A 13,023-nucleotide genomic window follows, 5' to 3' on the forward strand; every position below is an offset into this window, starting at 1 on the left:
AAGTAATGAAGAGTTGTTAGCCTTGTTGTGTGACTTGAGGGCAGCAGAACTGTACGTGGCAGACCTTGATGGAGGGACTCACCCTCAACTGAATGGCACTCACTAGGCAGAGTTCCAAAGCCCAATGAGTTGAGAGAGGATGGGGCTAGGTACTTGTAGCTAACTTAAACAGATGGGACCTGTTTAAGGGTCCTAGACAACATTTACCCTTCCTCTCTCCACAGTATAATAAAAGAGCTAATTTAGACTCAATTGAGAATCTTTTTACATGCTGCAAAGCTGAAATCACTGATACCTAAGTCTAAGTATTAGACCTACTGTAGGACAGTGTCTCTATTACAAGAGACTGCCCAAGGTGCACCAGCAGTGAGGCTCCCCCACTAACAGCTGAAATCACTGAGAGCTGTGCTAAGTGGTGGGCCCTGAAGACATCTTGGTGAGTGGCCAGCTGGGAGGCTGGTGGAGAGGCACGGCTGGTGGAGAGGTGTGGCGAGCGGCTGGCAGGGAGGTCCAGAGCAAAGCCCCGCAGAGAAGCCTGGCAATCGGCTGGTGAGGCAGCAAGCAAGTGCCCGAGCAACATAGCATGTAAGATGCCTCCTTACCCCCCCTTCCACCCAGGGTGGGAGGTGAACTCTGCAGATGAGCCTCTGAACCCAGGGGCTGCACTGGCCAAGGACAGTGAGTTGGGTGCAGAGAAGGGACAGGCACATTAAAGGGACTTTTGGATGGCTGGACTTAAGAACCTGAGGGGAAAAGGGCACTGCCAAACTTACTTGGGGGTTGGTCTTTTGCTCATGGTTTATGTTTATAAAACCTAGTTGCAGTGTTTTCTCAAATTAATGTTGAGTTACTTCCCTCCTTTTGTTAAAAGTTTTTGCTACACTCAGACTCTGTGCTCACGAGAGGGGACGTATTGCCTCTTAGAGGTGCCCAGTGGGTGGTGTGTAATTGTCCCAGGTCACCGTATAGGGGCTCAAGACGGTTTTGTGTTGTATTGATGAAAAGGAACCCCTAGATACTGAACTCGGCCCTTGTTGCTGCTGGCTCCACCTGGCAGAAGGTTACAATATTAACTGGTTCTGAGAAATGGGCTATGTTTGGGACTCTTGTTATGAATTATTTGAACTATATTTTAGTAATAAATAGGCCCCCAGGAGGGAATTAGTGAGTCAAGAAAGCTTCCATGGAGTTACTGGGGACTCGGAAAGAGGAGAAAGTGAGACATGTGTGCCTATTCTGTGGAGCCCTGCCCCTTGAGGGCGCTCTAGGTAGGGCTGTCCTATGACAATGTGTTTCTCTAAGCTTCCTTTCTGGTTTTGAGGAAATGTTACCTTTTTTCATAGTCACACTCCAAAAAAAACAGGGGCATGTCTGAAAAAAGGAAGTAAGCTCCCAATCTAATCTTCTTTATAATCTAGTGCTGAACATTCACATATTAGAGTTATATTTCATTGAATGATCTGCATTCTTTAATTGTTTGAGTCTTATAATTGACTAAACTCCCTGCAACATAAGGGGAAAAAAGTACTACTTGCTCAGGGCTAGATCGTGCCTGCAGAATCTGTTGTGCATAAGGAACAATGTGCAGTCCTCAAAGAAACAATTCTTTCTCCACTTATCCCTTGCTCCAGGACCATAGTGTTTGGTTCCTGGCCTTTACCAGCAGTAGATTACTACAATCCTCTATGCCTGTTCATCTGTGCTGGCTGGAAAACTGGAGTGGCAACACCAAGGTTCTGCTCAATTCCCCCCTGTGTGGGGGGCAATAATAGGCATACGCTGTCTGCCTATCCCTATGTACCTGCAGCCAAGGACTGGGGATGTCACACATGGCTGTATGCATCAGGGAGGAGGAGGTCCTTTTGCCCCTTTACAGTTGTATAGGCTGAAACATTATGAGGCCCGTAGTTACTAGAATTTCAAATGCTGGTAATCATTCCTGTGCTCTGTAATTCTCTGTCTTGAGTCTATCACTCTGTCAACCTTCTTATTGCAATGCAGATGTCTTCTGAATAAATTTAAAAAAAATAAAGCACAGAACTAAAAACCCACCAAAACACTCCACTGCGCACACAATTCTATCCCTGGGGGCGAGGATGAGAAAGAGATCAACCATGCATGACCGACATTAGTCGCACTGCTTAATGCTCTGCTGGAAGGTGCCCATATATTATAGTGATGAGGGCAGTATTAGACCCAGAAATGAATATATTTGAAAAGGAACCTTGCATGGATTTCCTTCCCTCAGAGTTCTCCACTGTGGCTATTTCTGTAGGAGGGAGTGCTCCTTCTATAACTTTGATTGGATGTGATTGTGGGTGTGGGTGTGGACGTGGGCGGTGGGGGGAATTTTGCTGCTGTATAAGGATTGAGGGTGCAAGAAGGTTAATGTTTATTTGACCACATACCTAACAACCACTTTGTATTAGTTCATGTTTTTAATCTTTTCTTCCTCACTCTTTGTTTAGTTCTTTAATGCTTGTAAGCCATGAACAAGTTAGGATTTGCTATTTTTTGCTAATACCAGTGGTCCAGGTCATCCCAGGGAGATCCATCCATACAGCCCCTCTTGCCGAGTACTGAAGCAAGTGAGGCCCAGCCACATCTGTAGCATCATTCCCTTTCCCCCAACTTCCTTTCTGCAAACCTACAAAGGTTGTTTGGGATCCACTCAACGACAGGTACAAGATTGGATGGGTAGGTCAGATGCAGGATTGAACAGACAGATGGATTGTCACATTATTCCTGTCCTCCATCCCTATCCTATTGGAATGGTTGGGGTTTCTCATGAGATTTTGCGAGGTGAGATCCAGGGCAGAGATTAGTAATGGGCAACTAATAAAGGCAGCTGATATTGAAATAGTCCCAAGTAAGCTGTTAAATTAATATCACTCTGATGTGAATATTGTGGAGGGGGAAGAATATATTTTACACCTTACAGGAATCATGAGAGGTGTGGAGCCTGGAGTACCCCATCCATAATTTTACATTTATAACTTTAATCCTGAGCCCATGATATGCAACAACAAATGCCTCTTACTGCCACATATATTGGTTTTCTGCAAGGCCAACCAGTCCTGAAGGTGGCTTTGCCTGGAGCAGAATTGGGACTTTAATCCACTTTAATTTTAATGGGACAAATCCTGAAGTTCTTACTCAGGCAACAATCTAACTGAAGCCCATGGGAGCTTGTTGCCAGAGTATAGACATCACCATTTGACTATTCTCAGAGATGAACATGAGTGTAAAAGATCAGGATAGCATGACCAGAGACATACAGACAGCTGTCCATCCTGAGTAAAGTTACTTATGACTAAGGTGTTTTGTCATTGTTAATGACTGCAGGCTGCAGAAACCTGTTTAGGATCCTCCCTTCGTCTTATACCACATGTAATGGGTGCAGGATCAGTAAAACGGGGATAATAGTATTTCCCTACCTCACACAGGTATTTATAGAAATGTAGGGCTGGCAGGGATCTCAAGAGGTCATCAAGTTCCACTGCCTGAGCTGAGGCAGAACCAAGTAAACCTAGAGCATCCCTGATAGGGATTTGTCCAACATGTTCTTTAAAACCTCTTCACATTTTATAAGCACACTTTCCACTCTATTCTCCAAATCAGTAATGAAAATATTGAACAGTACCATACCTAGGACTGATCCCTTTGGAATCCCACTAGATTGCCCTCCCAGTTTGACAGTGAACCATTAACTACTCTTTGAGTAATGTCTTTCAATCAGTTGTGCACCCAGCTTATAGTAATTTCACCTAGACCATATTTCTCTATTTTCCTAATAATGAGAATGTCATGTAGGACTGTGTCAAAAGCCCTACTAAAATCAAGATATATCACATCTACTGCTCCCCGCTCCCCAATCCACTAGTTCAGTAACCTTGGTCAAAGAAGAAACTTAGGTTGATTTGTCATGATTTGTTCTTGACAAATCCATGCTGGCTGTTCCTTAACCCTGTTATCCTCTAGGTGCTTACAAATTGTTTATTTACTCATTTGTTCAGTATCTTTCCAGGTATCAAAGTTAGGCTGACTGGTCTATAGTTCTCTGGATCCTTTTTCCCCCCTTTTTTAAAGCTAGGTACTATGTTTGCCCTTCTCCAGTCCTCTGAGACTTCACTCACCCTGTGAAAATAAATACATTGCATACATTAAAAAATTATGAGGCACTCAGATACTACATTGATGGGGGCCATATAAGTACTTTAAATATCTAAGACATTTAGTTGTAACAATGTCAGTATTATCACTCTTAAAATATGAACTGTGCCCAGAGCCCCATACTAAGTCAGCAAAAAGTAGCACTTTCCCCATTTTCATGCTTATTTGTTTCACGTACATTGTATTGTGCTGGTATGAGGTTGGTGTATTCTCATAATCCTTCAATTTTGGGGTTTGAATTGGTCTCTCAGTATGTGCCCCTCTGCACATAAATGGTCCACAGCCAAAACTCCACATAGTGTAACTTATTTCAAATATAATGTAAATCCATCATGCTTCGTCTCAGTAAAAAGATATCAACATGATTACCTTGGAAAATCCAGGGAACCACAAGGCAAATAAACTGAAGCCAATATTTTTCACTAAGAAAAGAAAATATGCAATCACTGAAGGAAAATCAAGAATCTAATGACTTAGAAATATGACACATATAAAAATCTAAAGTCTTAAACAAACAGTTCTGTTTTTCCTGAATTCTTCTAGTTCCTATGCACATCAGTTGCACAACACTAAAACTAAGCATAATGTGTTAGAATTAACACAATTACAGCTACATTTACTGTACATAATGTAAAGGTTGTGACAAACTAAATGCTTTTTGCCCTTCTTCACTGGTAGGCGACTGGGTGATTTCTTCACATATGGGATGCTTGGTCAGTTCCTCTAGCACCTCTGGGTTGACAATAGAGGGATGCTTGAGTAGCTCGGTAAAGTGCTGCTCCGATCTTTCAGAGGTGTCTCACTTATCCTTGATTAAAGTAGTGTCACCTGAACTCTTTAGTGGAGCTGGTCCTGATTTTGATGGGCCATAAATGGCCTTTAGGGAATCATACAATATCTTTGTGTTTAGTATCAGCATAATGCTCTATTTCTTCTGCGTTTTCCCCCCACCAGTTAGCCTGAAGGACATGAAACCATCTTTGAACCTTGGCTTGCAGGTACTTGAATTTACCCTTCTTTTATGTTGATTGTGTCATTTTTGCCTTGGATTAAGAAATATCAAATAGAATTCAGAAACCATGCCAGGCCTTTTGAAGGCTTTGTCGTAGGATATTCAACTAGCATTCCATCAAGCAGTCAACAAAACTGATGATATATAATGTAGCAGTGATAGCAGCACCCCTCGTTGTTGGCACAAAACATGGTCAGTTTACCTCATGCACATTAAGCAACTTGAAAAATTTCACATGCGCTGTCTCCACTGTATTTTGAAGGTCTACTGGCGAGATGAAGTCTCAAGTGTTAACTGCCTTGAAAGAGCAAAAACAACCAGCATCAAGGCAATGATCATCAAAGCTCAGCTTAAATGGACAGGTCAGTTGTCAGCATGGGTGATGATGATAGACTCCCCTGAAAAAAGTTTAATATGGTGATCTGAAACTTGTAAAGTGCAGAAGGGGTAGTCAATGAAAACACTTCAAAGCAGAATCTCACCTTGTGAAGCATAAATATAGATAACTTTGATTGCCAGGGACAGTTCTGAATGGAGAGCAATTATCAATAAAGGTTGTAAATACTTTGAGGATGGACGTGAAAAACCAATTAAAAAGGGGAACCAAACATCATGACAAGTCTTCAGTGAGAGCCTGCACATTCTTATGTAATATCTGTGAAGAGCAAGATCATGAACAGATTGGACTATACAGCTACGTGAAATCACGTGATGATATGACACCATCACTGGATACAATGGACAGCCATACATATCATCATTCACCATGAACAGAGATCTCTTCAATATCTTGGTATGTTTGGACTAATTAAAAAATACAATATCAGTCTTAACTTGGAATTTCATTGCTTTTGTTTGCTTCACTCTAATATTGACACAGGGTAAAGGTGATGATTAGCTTTTCATTAAAAAAAATAGCTTCTAGCCAGCCTATAGTTCTGAAAAGGTTTGTAAAATCTGCAAGTCATAAATACACTCAAATGTGTATGGGCCTCAAGCAATATTTCAAAATATTTCCTAATACATTTTGTGCATTAATGTACTGTGATACTTTGGAGCACTTTTGCCATGTATTTTTAGTATGTATTGGTGCTCATCAGACCCATTTTATAGAGGATAGATTAAGATTATCCACTTTTTACATGGGGTTCAAATTGAATTGGCTTATTATGATGATCCACAGACCTATTATAAGTCAATTTTTAAGAATCTGTTTCCCAACTGCAAATGATATGGCCTCATTGAAATTTTTGTCTCAAAGCCTCTTCAAATTTTGTTGATGATCTAAAGAGTTATTTAATAGCTTTACAATATTAGGGGCCACATGAAGAATCTTGGCCATTTAAGTTAGCATAGACCAAGCTTCATATTTTCAAGGACAACTTTTAAATTTTTGGGTTATAGAAGTAATGCAACTTTTAAATCGTATGGATTTATAAGTCTGATCATAAATGTATTAAACTCATGTTGAATCTGAATGATGTCTTTATAATATTACAGCTCAGAATAGTACTTACGTATAAATGTGATTGTTAACCACTTATGTAGGATTAATAAAACTCTCCTTGCTTAAACTATAGGGTATACTACAGAATCCAGGCAGGAATACATAGGTGTATTTTAACTGCCTGAGTCCATATTTTCAAGCTATTTAGGTCATGAGATTCTGAATATTTTCTTTGGAAGATGAAGTGAGCACTTTCTGATGAATTAGTTTATGTCTAAATCATTTTGAAAACTCCATTCTGTTTTGTGAATGCCACTTATGGAGTGAACTGCACTGTGGCTTTCACGTTTGTGCTGTAGCTTCCATCTTGAGCTGAAAAACCCAGGAGGTTTCAAGAGAATTTCTTATACCTGGGAGAGGGGCCAGCAATGAAAAAGCCACCAACAGTCATCAACCTTGACAGTGATCCATTCAAATGGGTCCATCCTAGGACATGCTGGCTGCAGTCTCAGGGTACCAGTTTTCCCAGCTGGGACTATGGAGGGGACTGGAGTTAAGCAACTGATCACTTTATGGGAGAGTTGAAGCTCCTCAGGGAGGTCATCTGACAAAGGAAGCCAGAACTTTTGTTAAGAGCTGTATCTTCTCAAGCAGGGGATCTCTTACTAGCCATTCATTGAGTGACAACAGAAAGACTGAACAGGAGATGTGGGGTGCAGGAGGGTCCTGAAATCCTTAAAGGACACTAACCAAAACCCAAACAGTTCAGAGAGGTATCGACACTAGAGAGAGGGGTTCTATATGTAGGTATCAGTTATTTTTCCATACATTTGTATTTCTCTTGTGCTTTGGCTATGAGTAAAGTGTGTTTGCATTAGAAATTCCTTTGCAAAATCTGTGTTATTTGCTTTAACTGTCACAAAGTCCCCAAAGTGTTAAGTTGTAAACTGGAGTACCCACAACAGTGGTACTCAGGAGAGGGTGTGTGTGATGGGGCAGAGTGGCCCCACACTGGTACAGCAGGGGTTAACCCTTTTCTCCTAGCAGAGGAAGCCACGCTCCAGAAGCTCTGCTGGGCATGCTCCAACTGGAGATCAGATATAAAAGCCTGCAGATCAGCTCAGTCTGGGCTGACTGCTGGAGGAAAAGGACGCACGCCGCTAGCTCCTGCAGAGGGAGGGCCTGCGAGCCAGGATCCGGGAGGCAGCCAAGCCAAGGCACTACCTGAGACCCCGATGGAGGGCATCACTGGGGAGGAACAGACCAGAGGATCCCCTGCTACAGAGAAACTGGTATTCATGGTAGGAAGTGACCCAGGGGAACTATAGAGATAAACGGCGTTAAAGCTGTATTGACGCTTGGCGTGTTGCGGGCAGATCCCTGCTGAGCGAGTGGCAAGGAAAGCTTGCTGCTACCAGTGCCCTGGGTCAGGGCTTGGTGGAGAGGGCGGGCCCAAGGCCCCCTACACCCTCACCCCCAAACAGTGAGGGATCTTATATGGACTCTGACCGCTAGGCTGTGCTACCCTGCTCGAAAGGGGGTTTATATGGACTCTGGCTGCTAGGCTGCGCTACTGCTCCAGACAGGGGGACAGTAGACAGACAGGAAGGCTGAGCGACTATAACAGGCCACCTGCATAGAGGCGGCCACAAGGACTGTAGAGTGGTGAGGCGCTGACACCCCATCCTACCCCTGCCACAAGGGGGTGCTGCAGTGCCAGGCCCACCACAGTGTGGTTAAGCTAATGGGGAGATTTGGGTGGGTCAGAACTGGTCTTGAGGCCTAGGTTACACAGACCGCAGGAACCCACTTTCCAAAAAGGAACACCAGCATTAGAATCTGTATGCTAGGAGTGTGCCTGAAAGGCCAAACTGAGACAATGTCTGAACATTGGTAAAACCCAGTGGGGTTAAAAATAGAGCTGGGTGACATTTTTCATTTCAAAACTTTTTTTGCTGAAAAATAAAGATTCAGGTCAACTGAAACTTTTTATGAATTCATGTCAAATTCACCAAATTATTTTTGTTTGAGGATAAAACTGAAAGATACACACACACACACACACACACACACACGAGTTAAAATGTTTAATTTCAACTTTTTTGAAATGAAACATTGAGTATTTGAGCTGAAATGACTTTTCTATTTGAAATTTATTTCAATTTTATTTTTTTAAAAGTAAAATAATGTTTTAAAAACCTCAAATTAAACATTTCATTTTAGGTCAAATGAAACATTTTGTTCAATCCCAAATGATTTTTTTTTAACTTTTCAGGTCAACATGAGGCAATTTTGGGAGGCTGTTTGTTCTGTTATTCTATGGCCAGTATTTTTGTGGAAAAATTGGAAAGAGTTCAACCAAGGGCAACAAAAATGATTAGGGGTCTGGTGCACATGACTTATGAGGAGAGGCTGAGGGAACTGGGATTGTTTAGTCTCCAGAAGAGAAGAATGAGGGGGGATTTGATAGCAGCCTTCAACTACCTGAAGGGGGGTTCCAAAGAGGATGGAGCTCGGCTGTTCTCAGTGGTGGCAGATGACAGAACAAGGAGCAATGGTCTCAAGTTGCAGTGGGGGAGGTCCAGGTTGGATATTAGGAAACACTATTTCACTAGGAGGGTGGTGAAGCACTGGAATGCGTTACCTAGGGAGGTGGTGGAATCTCCTTCCTTGGAGGTTTTTAAGGCCTGGCTTGACAAAGCCCTGGCTGGGATGATTTAGTTGGGAATTGGTCCTGCTTTGAGCAGGGGGTTGGACTAGATGACCTCTTGAGGTCCCTTCCAACCCTGATTATTCTATGATAAACCGAAAAAATCAGTTTTAATCACACAGCTTTACTTAGAAGCATATGAGATCCACAGTTGGGGTCTAACACAGCAGCCTGGTGATTGTCCACAAAGGGGAACTCTGCCAGGGCTGTAACAGATGTAGGGAATATGGAAACCTTGGATAAGCATCAGCAGGCTGTGTTTCCACTGAAGATATATCTTTAAAAAAGAAGCTGATAGAATAACTCCTCCTTTTAACTGAAGGGCACATCATTTATCCAGAAAATACCTGGGCTACATTTTTTGGGACTGGCATTGCTGTCTCTTGCATCATTTTTTCCCCTCACTCCTTTAGATCTGTTTAATTTGAGAGTTATTCTTAGCTAATACAGATGTAAGTGGCACAGATTCAGCACCCGGAACAGGAATGCAAGACTGAAACAGTTGATTTTTTTTTTTCTGATTTGGCTTATATTCTAACTATGCTGTTTCATGAAACATAAATACCAATAACATTTTAAAAAAAAACTATAGTAAGCTGTTTTAAGGAAGGCATGTTACTACAGAGTATTAATGACTATGTAAACTTTTTTCCTTCTGAATGGATATAAACAGATATGGAACAACCTCATTTTAGCTTTTTTCACATTATAAATTCATTTTTCTCTCTGCAAAATGTCACTCTCTCTCTAGCAGCTTAATCCCAGGAGGTCTGGTAACTGCAATTACTGCATTTAAATATTCCACATATCTGTCAAGACTCAAAAGAATTCTGTGGTGTCAGTTTAAATATAAATATATATATAATTCTAGTTAATAATCATCACTTCAAGTCAGTTTTGAAAACTGTATTACTCACTCAATATCTGTGTTGTGTATGGGTGAAGCTTATGTTGCAATTTTATCTATTGATTTATTGGCTAAAAAACTAGCCATACTGATTCTGCCAAACGTAAGTGTCCCTGTACAGAGTTTCTCACAGAGGTAAACTTGTCAATATCATTTTTCTCTAATCAGTCAAGAAAAAAGTGCCAAAAATTGCTTAACTTTCTACTCAGAACTCTAAGTGATGCTGGAATTTTTATATAAATACTCTATTTCAAGCATTTTCTAACAAAACACATTACAAGTTGTTCATTTCTATTTTCTTTCCTTCTAAAGAGACCTTTTATATTTACCAGTGTCCATACAGAATGTTGATACCTTTTTGTTCTTCTTGTGCCTTTTGCTGCAAGTGCTAATTCTGTACATTTTGTAATGACACCTTGTAAACTTCCTGAATGACTATGCAATGAAGATCAAGGATTTTAATGGTCCAGAAACTACAACCACAATTTTGATCCAAGATGGGTCATAAGGTTACTGTATTCACCTTTAAGTTAGATGTGTCTATGTACCTATATTTATTTATCCTACTAAGTAGCCCTTGCAGTGAAGATAAAAGTGTAATTATTTTTACAACAATGGAAGATTCAAGATGCTAGAACTAATATCCTTGTGCCCAGCAACCATAACTAGCACCAATGAATAGCACTTCAAGGCTTTTAATCTCCATGACAACCTTCCTCACATGCTTCCATAAAATACCACTTTGCATGCACACAAACATACTCAGTTATGCACACCTACTATGTGTTCATAAATATCACCTGCACTGCACACCAAAAAACCTGCTATTTAATATCACTGACTTCTTTCTCTTGCAACATCAATCAATCAGGAATCCATCTTAAAAGGAACTTCATTTGTATTCTTATACCTATGGTTCACTGTAGAATAAATAAATGAAAGATGAACAGATACTAAAATTGAAAATTATTTCAACTTTAAATATGGAGAAGGCCACTTCTGTGCGTTTTGCTGTGTTAGGCAAACTGAAGAATGTCCACCCCCTTCACAGTCCAGTCCCAAGGGAACAAATATTTTAGAAAGCCTGCATATCTATAAGAGTTGGCACAAACATAGTGACCTAAAGTTTTGTTGATTTGTGCCTGAATTCTGTCTAGGATCAGGAGAAATAACTGCCTTCAAGGCCGAAAACCACTTAATTGGCCACAAAGTAGATAAACCTACCTATTCAAACATATTCCATCGCAAAGGGGAAATAGTTTTGGGCGTTGTGTACAAAACACTGAGTAGATTTTGTCAGCTAGGATCTAATTACATATTGATGTGAATATGGACAACACCAAGTATTGGAAAAGTCATGTGACTAGCTGCTTAAGAATGATTCTAAAATAAAGGTTCACTTAAAGCTAGGTTTTAGCAGATCTAGGAAATGGGGCTTCACAGGATCTGCCTATGCAGAACTCATTGCAGCCTAAGGGCCTTAACGGACATTAGTCACCATTTGGCCAGCTGATGCCCAGTAATGCTACAGTCATGCAATTTCTAATTTATGTTGGTAAGACCCAGTTGGCCAGTACCAGAACTCATGTACTATGAGGTTCATCAGCCATGAAATCTACCCTTTGCACCAAAAATTTATTCCAGAAACTATGTTTAAAAGAAAAATTCTAGCTCTTCTGGTTGTGCAGAAAACTTTCCAAGTTTGAACTGAAAGCAACCAATGTAGTGTTGTCTGCCTGACTCTGCAGACAGCCTTAAACAGTTGCTCTGAGATGTGTTAATTTCCCCCATTCATCTCATATGGGATGTTAACTCTGACCCCTAAAAGTGGCAATATTAATGTTAATATTACCTTTCACTGATGATCATATTAGCATAAGTGGCCAGGCAATGAACTTTTCTGTAATGCAAAACAATCTCTTACACTTTCCCAGGTATCAAAAGCCCCACATCCCTAAAATCTCCAATCTTACTCTCCACCCCACCTACACTACAGCGATGTGTTTTAAATACGAAATTCTGCAGCACATTGAAATGTAAAATAAGTTGAACTTGCTTAATTACATTCTAAAAAGGAATGTTGTATTCTTCTATTGTTCATTTTCAGACTTCATTCAATGAAAGCACAGATTTCACTGCATTGTTGCTAAGATTTCCTCTCACAGCCTATTCCTCATCTTATTATTTCCCCTCGTGGAGTAATTCCTTTATAGGTTCATATTGGACCAGAAACTCTTACATATTTAAATAAGCTGTTTATGCCTTGCCCATATCTCCATATCACTTTCCATTCCAGGGTGATCACCAGTTCTGCATCTTTCTCAACTGCTCCCAAGGGCTCTTCCCTTTCAACCATTACTAGAAACCCCTCAGAATCATCTTGTGGAGGCCATAGGATCTGGGGCTCACAGAACTTCTACAAAATAGACTGTATAGATGTGCCAACCTAGTGGACTTGGCATTCTCTGAAACATTGGCTTAGTATGATCAGAGTGCCTTGCCAGCAGAGTTCATCTATGGGGATTTCTGGCTCTATCCTTCCCTTTCACTCCACAAGTTGTTTTGGCTATATGTTATAGGACAAAATGGGGCACATCTTAAGTGTCTCCTGGGCTCCAATGAATAAGGAGAAAGATTCTTGACTGAAGAAGAGGAGATGTTCCAGACTGCAAGTCCTCTGGAAACCAGAGAAGTCATTGTGATTTGGATCTCAAGGGGGGTATGTAGTGGAGAAGAAAAAACCGAGCTCATACCATGTGTCTCAGAAGCTGAGA

The 13,023-nt window shown here is 40.9% G+C and overlaps 1 long non-coding RNA gene across 1 annotated transcript in view; it reads right to left on the bottom strand.

Annotated features, from left to right (window-relative positions):
• LOC135983160 (uncharacterized) overlaps positions 1-13,023 on the bottom strand; it is a 66,020-nt gene that overhangs the window by 33,169 nt on the left and 19,828 nt on the right. The window lies entirely within an intron of this gene.

The sequence above is a fragment of the Chrysemys picta genome, chromosome 4 (assembly GCF_011386835.1).
Source record: "Chrysemys picta bellii isolate R12L10 chromosome 4, ASM1138683v2, whole genome shotgun sequence".
In the NCBI taxonomy this organism is placed as follows: Eukaryota; Metazoa; Chordata; order Testudines; family Emydidae; genus Chrysemys; species Chrysemys picta.